General features: G+C 43.9%; 1 protein-coding gene across 3 annotated transcripts in view; it reads left to right on the top strand.

Moving 5' to 3' along the window:
- Window positions 1–328: 328 nt before the first annotated feature.
- DNAJC13 (DnaJ heat shock protein family (Hsp40) member C13) overlaps window positions 329–12,178 on the top strand; it is a 2,820,731-nt gene continuing 2,808,881 nt past the window's right edge. For all 3 annotated transcript variants that reach the window (XM_069648714.1, XM_069648713.1, XM_069648715.1), the window contains exon 1: window positions 329–483. The gene's annotated coding sequence lies outside the window, so the exon portion shown is untranslated. The remainder of the gene's footprint in view (window positions 484–12,178) is intronic.

Raw genomic sequence — 12,178 nt, 5'->3', positions numbered from 1 at the left:
TCACCTGTGAACGAACCACGCTGCGCACAAAAAAACCGTTGTACATAACGAATACCTAAACTTCACCGAAATGCCCCCTCCACCAGTCAAGACAAATCGCCCCGCTCCACTAATGTAAATCAAAATCGCTTGGTAACGGAGGCATGACGGTGATCACCAGCTCTCGGCCAGAAGGTTACACCAGCCTTCCCGCTCGCAGCACGTATTGCAAAGACCACGAGTGGAGCTGGTGAAGGGCGCAGGCAATCTGGGGCACGTGATTTCCCACTCAGACACGTCTGAACGTCCAGCCCACGTGATGACGCGAAGGCGGGGCGTTGCTAAGGTCCGTTTCTCGTAAGGGAAGTAGACACTACCCTCTCTTGTGAGAGCCAGGCAGGGCTTTAGCGGGGAGGGTTGTTCGGGGGGGAGAGGCACCCACCCTGTGCCTTGCAACCAGGGACAGGGCTCTGGAGACCGCCGGCACCAGCGCTGTCCTGACAGGTATGTAGCATGGCATGTGTGCCACGGCGCAGTGCGCGAGACGTGTGGCTATGAGCATCGTTTAGCCCTGCTTGTCAAGATCGAGCAACTCTCCTGTATAAGTCGTGCGAGAGCTGCAGGAAGGGGATCTGCTAAGTTGGACACATTGGCTTTAAGGGTTAACTATCCGAGGCAGTGGCCAATGGTGGCAGAGTTTGCTTTAAGGGTTAACTATCCGAGGCAGTGGCCAATGGTGGCAGAGTTTGCAGTTACACAGGGGAAGCAAGAGGAGATGCATAGGGTCTAGGGCTATCACATGGGTGCGACAGACGTTCACACATAGTTGTTTCATGTCCGTGTTACTGTATTTTTACATACGGACTCCATGTCTGTCTCAACAAGATGGGTCTTGTTTTTGTTGTCTCTTCCATCCAAGGGCTTGTCCTAGATTTATAATGTGAAAAGCAAAACTACGAGTCCCACAACCAGGTGGGCATCCATGGATTGATGTGGCGGGCATGCATGTGATACAAGTATATCATGAGTAGCTGTCAGTTCGCTTTGTAGATTTGATGCAAATTGATAACACGAGGCATATGAAACTCATTGAAAAAATGCTGCAGGAACAACTTTTTAATTAGGGTGACGAATCGTACACACTCGCACTATTGTCAAAGTGTTAAAATTCGTAATGCATGTGTCTGGAAAACATACTTGTGCTAGATTTATATATATTTTTTGGTGTGAATGAGACTTTTTTGTTTTTCAATACAGTACATAAAATAGATCGCCGAAGGGCTTTTTGTGTACAGGAAGTCGCACGTGTTTGGAACATGAACATTTTATATGTGGTCTAATGTGCTATCTCCGCCATTGTCGGTTTGTACTCTGACAACACGACGCCCCGGACTATGCCCTTGTACATCTAGCAAAGCACGTGGGTTAATAATGTTTTCTTACTTCTGGTATTTAATATGTCATCTGCAACCAGTGTTAGGTGTTCAATTATTTCCTACTCGGGCTCTGCTTCCACCTTTACTGTTCAACAGTTAAACGATGGAATGGCAAATCATTACCCTCTTCGTAGATGGACCGTGCCCGTTGATCAGACAATTTACCATGATGTGGGAAGGGTAGGCTAGCTGAATAGCCTGCGTTGCAAGTAATTGGGCCCCGACTAATGCAGCCTCGCTTGCTCCTCTTTGACAAACCATTGTTAGTGCTCTTGTCACGTTGAAGTGAAGAAAGTCATCTCTCAAAATGCGCCATTTTAATTGTAAGTGACATCATCCGTGAACTGAATAACCGTAATACACGTTAAGTGGTTCTAAAGTAATCATTGCCCCAAAAACGTATTTTTCTATTCCCCCCCCCAAAACATATTCTATGGTCTGTTATACATGTGTTTTCTGTCTGTCATTTCTATTGTGTGTGGCAATGAATGTGAAATGTGTAACTAACGTTTTAGCAGCACTTTAAGTGTGTCTTGACTCCCAACACTATTTGTGGTAAATTTAGGTCTGAATTTTGTTGTTTTTTAATTATAAAATGGTTCTTTTAAATTCCGTGCTGGAGTTGTACTTTTAGCTTTAATTGCAGAACTTTATTTTTTGTGTTTTTTTTTGTCTTTCAAGCAAGTGAATTCTTTAGTCGTGTAAATAATTGTGCAGAGTACAGACTTTTTAAAAAAAATAAAATTCTTTAAAAATGCTATTCAGTTTGAAGTCTTGGTAATCGGACTAGTAACCAAACGGCCATCCGATTCAAATGACCTCCTTCTATTGTCATTAGCTTTATCAAATTAGAAGGTCACAATCCTGGGTATCTTATTTGGTGCCACCTTGCCATTTACACCTAATGTCATTGCCAAAATAATCGGCCTTTCCCTTCTGTTTCTTCTTCAGCGATCATGCTAACCCACGCAGTAGGTATGGCCTACCTAGTCTACTGCAACAACTTCTATACTGGTCTCACTAACATGATGATCGTCAAATTAAAAACTGGTCAATATATGCATCTTAACTTCTCCTTGACCTTAAACTGACCACACCGCCACACTTCTCCATTTGCTCTCCTTCAGAAAGTTTTGCATGGCCTTAGCTGTGGCTCTTGCTTAAGGTGGGCGATCCAGGTGGGGCAGTTGTGTTCTTGTCACGTAGGGTTTTAACTTGAGTAACTCCCATCTCGTTGTGCTTGTGGCGTCAGCTCATGGGAAGGAAGTGCTGGCCAGTCGCGTAAAAACCTTAACTCCAATATATTACACCCATCTATTGGCAACGATCGAGGAACCACCAACGACCCTTCACTGTTCACCCTCTGACACATGACATTCTCCTCTGATGTCATCCTGTTCTAAAGCAAGACCTCAGAATTAGGGGGCGCAGAGGCTTGGAAGCCAGCTAGCAGATGTGAGCATTTAACAATGTACCAACATAAATTGTTGCACAATGCATATTAGACCAGTAGAGGTGTACCGAAACTTGTCTTCGAGTAAGTATTTGGTAGAAGATATGATATTCGGCTGAAGCCAAATAGTTTCCTCTCCAAAATGCATTAAGTACTGCTTTTACTGCATGACTGGGATCATTTAGGTATGTCATGTTTATCCTTTAAAAGGATCATTAATCAAAACAGTGACAGCAACATTTGTTTAAGTACAGGCAGAGCAGAGGTATGAAAGTGCAAATAAAGTTGCTGCCCTTTGTGTGCTGGACAGACTTTATCTGGTGGATTGCTTTGGAGGGGCGAGGTTAAGGAAAACTCAATATTTTTTATATATCTCTGGTCTTCTCTGTATTTTGCAGTTAAAAACCATTGAGTTGGAACAGTAGTTCATGAAGTAATTGGAAATGATATTTTCTTTAGATGTTTGATTTGCTGATGACCTGTGTGAGAAATCTGAAGGTTTCCAGTTCCTAATTCAAATAAAATAATTACGTGGATTAATATAACTGTTGCATAGATCCCTGTAAGTTCCAGACCTTGAGTAAAATAGCCCGGCAGGCTAAGGTTATAAAGCAAGTAATACTGCTCAGTATGCCTGTGGCAGAGATGTGCTTCTAATATCAAAACATAGGTTACAATTCACGCCCACCAACTTTCCCATGTTGCTAAAAGGAGTCCATTTAAATTGAGTAAAACTGACCGATGTTACTAAAGATCTTGTTTATTTTTTTATTATCCAAAATGCCGCGGTCTGTGGCAGCACAAATATTCCTCCCAAAGTAAGAGAGTTAAAAAGAGGGATGTTTGTGCAATAAAGACAAGAAGGCACATATTTTATATTTTTGAAACATTGGTCCAAATGGAGGTACAACTGAAACAAAGAAGCAAAATAAACATGTGCATGACAATTAAAGATCTGAAAATCAGCACTACCCCTTCCCTACAGGCTCAGCATAGAACCATGGAGGGCTCTGCATTTACCTATATATTTTTGTCTGGTGTCTTTCCTTGCCCCAAAACACTACAAACATACCCCACCTGAAAAAGAAAGACAAATATCTATTAATGAAAGAAATGTTTCCCATGCTTCATCCCCACTCGGTACCACAGGTAGAGAGCATGGCTTTAGCATCCCAAAGGTTTGTATTCAGTAGCATTTCAGTAGAATGCTAATTGAAGTAATCAGTCCTTTTGCGTTTCAATGCCTTCCTTGAGCGAGAAGGCTAAAGATGGGCAGGCCCAAAAGGAACATTTGAAAGCACAAGTAGACACATCACAGCCCCCCCTAGTGATTGCATACATGCTTACTGTACTTTTGGACTGGTTTTAGTTTATTGAGCCCTGCCCAACAAGCGACACCTAGGAATGCACAAAAATACAAACTGCAGGTAATGAACACTTTATTTTCTGATGCATTCCTTTAAGGGTTTATACAAATATCTCATGTAGACAACAGAACATAAATTCAATAAAGAATGGATCTACATTCATTTACAAAGTATTTTTTTTTTGTTTTTAGCTTCCTTTATTAAAAAGGAAACTATTAGACTCTGGCTGAATACTCGTCCAACTATTTGGTATTCGGGCGAACGCTTAAATCTACTATCCGGTACACTCCTATATAAACTGATGAAAAGCATCACAATAGTTAGTTGTTAACCGAAATATCTGTTTTATGCAATGTTTATCACATCTTTCTGTATTCGTCATGGCTTTCAAAGGTGCTTCTTTATTGACCAAAGAAGCAAAGTAAATTAATCCCATTCCAGGATGGCCATCGTGTGCATTGAAATCCTCTTCTATGCCGATTACCTGATCATGTGAGTTTCTCTGTAGGGGATTTATTTAGCCATGAATCCCAGGCTTTTTGGTGTCCGTTGTAGACCTCCTCGCCACCTTAAGATCTGAAAGCAGAAGTATTGAGTGTGCACTTGGGGGTTGGGAAACACAAGAAGTTTTGGTACCTATGTCTGATGCATTCTGGGAATTCAACTCTCAAAACACATTTAATGTCGTCCTGGTGTGCTATGGCACCTCTCTTGGCCAGCATCGTCTTGCGTTAGAGGTATGGGCTTGAGAGCCAAGCTGAAGTGACATTGTATTATGCCATTCCTGTGATTACCAAAATATTTAATTCCAAGCCTCAGACACTCTTTTTTTCTAGATTGGTACATATTTGGCTCTTATATCCTGGACTCCGTCTCTTGTCAATAACCAGGAATCCTTGTTTCTACCTCCTCCTTTCCATAATATTCTAACCCTATCCAGCAGGCCTGACACATTTGGCAATCAAAAACTGTATTTTCAGTATATTAAGTAAAATATATTTTGGGTGTTCAAATCTCTTCGTTCTGGAAGTCCCAGCTCTTTATTCTTGTGCACAGAACTAGACTTTTTGAAGTATCGGTGTTCTGCCAAATTTCATACTATGGTGTCCCTACAGCATTGTTTTTCCCCAACCTTCGAGCACTTTGAAACTTCTTCAGAAGCATCAGCGCTATATAAACAGCCAAAAATAGGAGGGGGCGGCGCGAGGGAGGGGTGTTGCTTGTGGGCCTGACCACAATGGCAGCTTGCAACTGAACTCTGTAATCACCATGTCAGTTATTGTATTGATCCATACATCTGCCCAGAGTCATAGTATGAAAATACTTGGAGGCTGGTGATTAAGCTGGTTTGGAGCGGGGTCTATTGCCTTTGGATCCGGATTGTGATTGATACATTAGGTTACGTTAAAAGAGGAGTTGCTGCACCTGGTTCACAGGGCCCGATGGCTTGGGGCTATGTTGGATTGATGGCATCTCTTGGCTGCGGGGAGTGCGCCAGCCCCTAGACTCTCTGCTGTCTGGCGGGTGAACGGTGGATGCCTGTTGTGGTCTTGAGTGGCCCTCTAGCTAGAGGTGACCGGCCTTAAGAGTGTTGCATGTTTGACAGGTGGAACTTTTGTCGCTGCCTCCCTCTGCATTTTGACTGCCTGGGCTGCACTGCAAGGCCTCTACTTGCTGCATGGTAGACTGATTAGGGATTCTGGAGGAGTGTCACTTTTTGCCTCTCGTAGCTGTGTTGGGCTGCCAGAGTAGGAAAATTGGTGCTGCTGGTGGAAGGTATTGCCCTGAGCTGTGGGTTTGCAGTTTTCTGGGGTAATCAGACTTACTCATCATGAGGGCAACCCTAACAGACAGGAGTCCAGTTATCATTGACTCTGTAGGCCATAAGCGGTTGGAGGAACCTGTAACATACCGCCCTGCATGACCAGTATCTAACCCTGTCAGATTGTTGGCAGCCCCATATCTTAACACCTATTGTTACAATCCCACTCCAAAATTCTGGGACAATGAACATGCTGTCGTTGGTGTGAATATTCAGTTTTATTTCAATAGTGAAACAAAACAAAAGGTGGTCGCCTAACTTTATGCTGAAGAAGGTCACCAACTATGTTATACAATTTACAGACAGCTTGCATACAGAAACAAATGATGTGAAGTTCTCACTAGTGTAGAGAAGCCCCTCAATGTTCGCATCAGAAAAAATACAACCCACTAAGGGGAAAAAGGCCCAGCACACCACTTGCAAGTAAAACAAAGTTTTTTTTTTCTCCATAAAAATAGAAATGCACCAGAAAAGAACTCTGCTGCCAGGGTACGTTCTGGTAAAATAAGTACGAGCAACACTTTATGAAGGCACACAGTGTAATCAGTGACGTAAATTACATACTGTTCAAACCTGTATGGCTGGTTGAGACCCTATACATATAGGCTACCTGCGGGATGCCAGGCCATTGGTCCTAGCCCCTTCTGTTATGATATGATGATTCATAAAGCGCCTGTACACAAGTTTCTTGTGTCCATCTTTGTCACGTGGGTGCCTCCTTTTGCGTCATTGGGCATGAAGCTTCCATTGATTGGCAATTATGTGAAGAAAAACTCTAGCTCTTACCTGATCTGCACCTGGAATTGCAGACATGGGCTAAAAGGATGCTTTGAGGCCATCGCTTCTAATAAGCTACAGCTCTATTCCAGACGCGTTGGCGCCCAACCAAAGTTTCCCACCCTCGTTTCAGATATGTTTGGTGCCGGGAGGGATAAAATCGCACAACCCATAGTGAAGGCAGCTGATCCCTGTTATCAGATCTTTTCTGATCCATTGGGGAGTCTAACAGTTTTATGGTTGGTGGTCTGGGACTGACTGGTACCTTGGAATGCTGGGGGTCTTGGGACTGGGACTTTTGGGTGGTATTACTTGGAGCTGGGCCAGGAAGGATCGGAGGCTCGTTCCCCCCCCCCCCCCCCAGCATTGCATTTCACAGTGAGCTCTCAGCCCCCTTGTGGCCTTGCAGGGTGCATTCCTTCCGAGAAACAAAATGCCGATTACCTGATCATGTGCAACATGAGACAATGAAGGGTCTGTGAATCTCTGCAACTCTGGCCTTCAACAACGGGGCCTGCATACACTTTATTTGTATGTGTGTGGCTTCAGGCCTGTGGCCCTGGCCTCAGCGCAAAACTAGGCCTCAGACCCAATATGGCTGCTACTGTCGAAGACAGGGCTGCTACTGTCTAAGATGGTGTTTGAGTCCTATGTATAACAGGGCAGGAACATGCACCTCCTCCCCACACTATGGCCTCTAGCGACATTGCCCCCAGCCCCAGCTGCACATTCACAAGCATCGGTTTCATCAGAAAGCGCTGGGGGGGGGCCTGGGAAGATAGTTTCTATAATAACCTATTAGGACAACCTCTTAGTATTTTCACCCTAGGTCCTAATACTGGGTGTACTCGCTCTAGTTAAACACCCAGCAATACGATGACCAAAATAAGAACCTTACATTTTATATGGAGGTCAGTGAGAGCGTAGCATATGCCAAGCAAGGACAGGCCCTCATGCATAAATATATGAATGAGGACTATTATTCCCAAGAGGCGTTCAGCAAACGCAAACTCTTTTAGGTATTTTGCTGATGGGGAATTAGTAAACGCCCATCAACTTCCCCCAAAATAGAATCACAATTGCAATGAAACCACATCCGGTGCCACTTCGATGTGGGCCGCCACATGTTGATGCAAGGCCAGGAGTATTGGCTCCTTCTTGCAAAGAGCAAAATGTTGCAACGAAGTTGCATGCTCTTCGGGGGATGTGAAGTACTTTACCTTTTTCGATCATAGAACACATTTGATGCCTACAAATGTTCTCCTGGAGGCCAACACTACTGCAGAGAAGTACTGGAAGAGGTGCATCTCATCACCTTTATATTGTATTTGACGCTTTACTCTGGCCAATTGCAAAGTAGTGTGACAATTCCTGAAATTCAGCAGTTTATCAATTGTGGGCAGCGGTGGTTATAACGTTTTCTTAACATCAAAGTCATTGGTAAGTACGTCACCAGTGAGTTGTAAACATTGTAAAGAGAATGTATACGTGCTAAAACAAAGTGCTTGGATTGTAGGTTCTCCATGTATAATGTGCTTCCCCCCCCCCATCCCCATCTTTGTTAGACATCAATGGTGGAGAACCTGCAAAGCATATCTATTTGAATACAAAAGGAACACACGTTTGATATAGGCGAGTTAAAATATAGCAAGGGCCTGGTGTTCTGCTTCTGCACATGAGAAATGTTGCAATGAAAGCCCTGCCTGTATTATTGGTAATGCATGGGTTTTCAAGTCATGTGACAACCCATGGTTACCTGTAACTAATGTTTCTTTTCATAAGCTAATATGCAAATGTCATTTTCTATTTAAATTTTACATAAGAGAAACTGCTGTGATGCATCTAAGCGTGCACACTTTTGAATGCACCAGGAATACAAAATGATACTTTAGAGTAGTAGAAATAATGTATATTTGGGATTCACTTATGTCACGAATGGAAACCGCCCTTTTAGACCTCAAAATCCAAATGGATGAGATCAAAGACAAAGGTAATCTGGCTATCCTCCTCTTACTTGACCTCTCGCAGCCTTTGATCTGGTAAATCACAATATATTTTGCCAATACCTCGCCCTAGCTGCCCATTTCTCGACCAAAGCCAGAAAAAGGATAGAATCTTTCTTGTCCAATCGCTCAATGAGTGTTCTCAACCACTGCGGCAGTCACCCCCTCCCCACCCCAGCCGCAGTCACATGTGGAGTGCCCCAAAGCTCCTATGTCTCGCCAACAATTTACAAACTTTTCACCAAGCCACTCTTCAACCTCCTTTGACAAACTGGGTGTCACATCCACTAAATACGCGGATGACAACCAAAAACTGCTACCCATTACTGGCAAGTATGCCACAGATTCCAATGTACTGAACAAAATATATTTAACCATTCAAGCCTGGATGGCGCAACACAAACTATGCCTAAATGACGAGAAAATGGAGCAACTCCTCATTGGCACTCCATCTCGGCTAAATAACCTCTCTGACTCTTATAAATCCTTTACCATTGACAGAAACATTATCACCTTAGGTGAAGAGGTAAAAACCGTATAAGTATATCTAGGCTCCTCGCTCTCCCTAACACGGCAGGTAAACGCTATCGCCTCGGCCAGCCTACGCTGCTAAATTGATCAACGCCAGCAGACCATTCCTTACCAACATACTGAAATGCAAAGTGCAAATGAGCTATCCATATTTACATATTAGGGCCTTAGATGGCTGCATTAACAGCTAAGACTAATAGCTTATTCGAAGTATGCCCTAAATGCTGAAAGTAATGTGTTGGTAGCGCCTACATTAAGCATTAGTGAGCTACAAGGAATGTGCAGGCCTAGGAGGGGTGGAGGGTTACATTATGCATTGTGCATAGAAAGGCAGGGCAGAGGACCCAGTTTAGTAGCTAATAGAGACCTGTGTTTGGAGCATTATAGCACCTATATAGCGCTTAGATAGCCAGTCTTTCAAGCACTATAGACATTAGCTAGCAGAGTGCAGGCCTAGTAAAGCTTGCTCACTAGGGGTTAATTGCAATGCATATGATTTCAGCTCCTCTCTTCACCACAGTGGCTCTGCCAGGCTTGGTAAACAAATCCTATTTCGCATGGGAAGGAATGGTACTGCCGCGTACTCACTGATAACAAACATTCCTGGGCTTTCGCAGATGGAGGCTCCAAGTTGGGATAGGCAGAGAAGGGAGCGCGTTGGAAATTCACTGAGCTGGGTTTTTCCCCATCAGTGGACATGTTTTGCACGTAGAAGGTGCTGGCACAGTGTGTCCTGTTGACTGACCGCATGAGATTACAAAATGCACATGGACCCGGGACTCAGGTAGAGATTCTTCCGTGGACCGAGTGTGCCCAGACCCTGATGAGGTCTTGTGCGGCACCTTGCACCGCTGTTATCTGAAGGGGCTGGCAGCAGCTCACTTGAGACAACCAGGATCTGTCCGCGCTATGAAGATACCATCCAAGGGGCGTAAGACTGTGTTTCTCTAAGTCTTGTGATTTCTCTAACTGACATTTCCATCATTGCTAAATTACTGCTATATTTACTGTTATGTTATATTATGCTATACGTCTAATAAATGCTAAATCTATACTGAAGGTGCCATTTCTCTAGCATGAGTTCATTGCTTGGCACGAGCGGACCTGTAATTGGGTGGAATTGGGTAATTTATGCTAATAAGGGCTGGTCCCTGGGAAGAAGTACACCTTTTCAAGACAACCACTGACCCCTGTATCGCCCTCGCCAGAGCCCCGATGGTGTCTAGGATTGACTACTGTAACTCCCTCTTTGCAGGATCTAACTTGCGCAACATTAACAAATTACAAATCATCCAGAACAATGCTGTGAGAGTTGCCCTCAATATCCCCAAAAAAGATCACATCTCATCAGCTAAACGTAATATCCACTGACGCTTGGTCTGGGAACGCATTACTTTCAAAACATTAACTCTGACCCACAAATGCCTATAAAACAACGCCCTAATCTATCTAGTTAGACCAATCTCCATGACCCAAACCAATCGACCTAACCGATCAGGCTACACATGTGTCCTAGCCTTACCTAGATACAGGTGCCAAAATGCCATAGGTGGTTGCTTCCCTGTGATTGCAGCCAAACAATGGCATTCACTGCCCTTAATGCTTAGATCAGATCGCTCCCTCTGGTCCTTCCGCAAAGGCCTTAAAATCAGGCTCTTTTCCCAAGATACCTAGAGGAACAACAACTATATAGCTCTTGTCTTAACCAGGCAGCTGCATTCTACCTGTACTGATACCGGTTAGGGAGAATTAACATTTATGTGCTAATTCTTCTCCGCAACCTTAGAGACTCCCAGCTCTCTTGCTGGACTTTAGGACTTTTTGATTTTAACCCTGGAGTGAGTGGGACCTTTCTCTGTCTCATGTGTTTTGACCTGATTTGGATTATGTTTCCTCTGTGTTTGGAGTCTGACAAACTTCATAGGCATCTACTTTTTGTATGGTGACACACAGCACCTTCAGTGCAGTGTCACAGACAAATCCTTTAGATTTATCATAAGGTTTAAATACCCTTTTCTTGTGAGAACTACTGTTCCCAAGAATAGTAAAGCGAAATTGACTTTACTTACTTTTTCTCTTTGTAGGTCCAGCACACTCCATCTCGTGTAGAGTGCTGGGGGCTTACCTAAGAGCCCCTTATCCTACATTCTCATGTAACATTTTTTGTTACCCTCACTATTTTAAATGGCTGGAGGCAGTGCTTTAATTTTCCTACCATTGTGCTTTTCTACCACAGGCTGAATCCCAAGCTGCAGTATTGCACCCATGGGTGACCATTTTTGTCAAAATGACCCCTGTCTTCTTTTTTCGCCATTTTCTGTCTGTGAGGTTTTTCTTGGGTTTTATTCTGTGTGTCGTGGCCGAGTTGAGCCCTTTGTTCATTTTGCCTTTGGCGGACTTCAGTCCTGAAACCTGCCAATGGCTCCAGTGTCTCTGGAAGGGCAGTCAGTATGTGAGGAAGGTTCCCGAAACTCCACTGTCCTTTGTCATAGGAGTGCCTGAATGCAACCAATCCTGATTGTCCTGAAAGGACAGCTGTGCATGATTGGGAGAAACCTGCTTAAAAGGCGAGGGTTTTGGGACTAGAGGCAGAGTCGACCACTGGTAGAAACACCCGATGAAGAAACTGAACAAAGCTTACTGCATCCTCCTGAACCTTTGAATTGCTCGGTGATGCCCTGCTGCTGTGCTGAAACTCCTTTTTCTGATCAACAAGAGAAGCTTGGGGAAAGGGACGACTACTTCCCTTGGGTTAGTGGGACCAACTAACCCAGAGACTAAACTCCACTGGACGACCTTCCCCCGAAAGG

Source organism: Ambystoma mexicanum, chromosome 2q, assembly GCF_040938575.1.
Source record: "Ambystoma mexicanum isolate Mex_15411 chromosome 2q, UKY_AmexF1_1, whole genome shotgun sequence".
In the NCBI taxonomy this organism is placed as follows: Eukaryota; Metazoa; Chordata; class Amphibia; order Caudata; family Ambystomatidae; genus Ambystoma; species Ambystoma mexicanum.
Note: the sequence above shows the minus strand (reverse complement) of the source record. Positions and strands in the feature narration are given on the sequence as shown.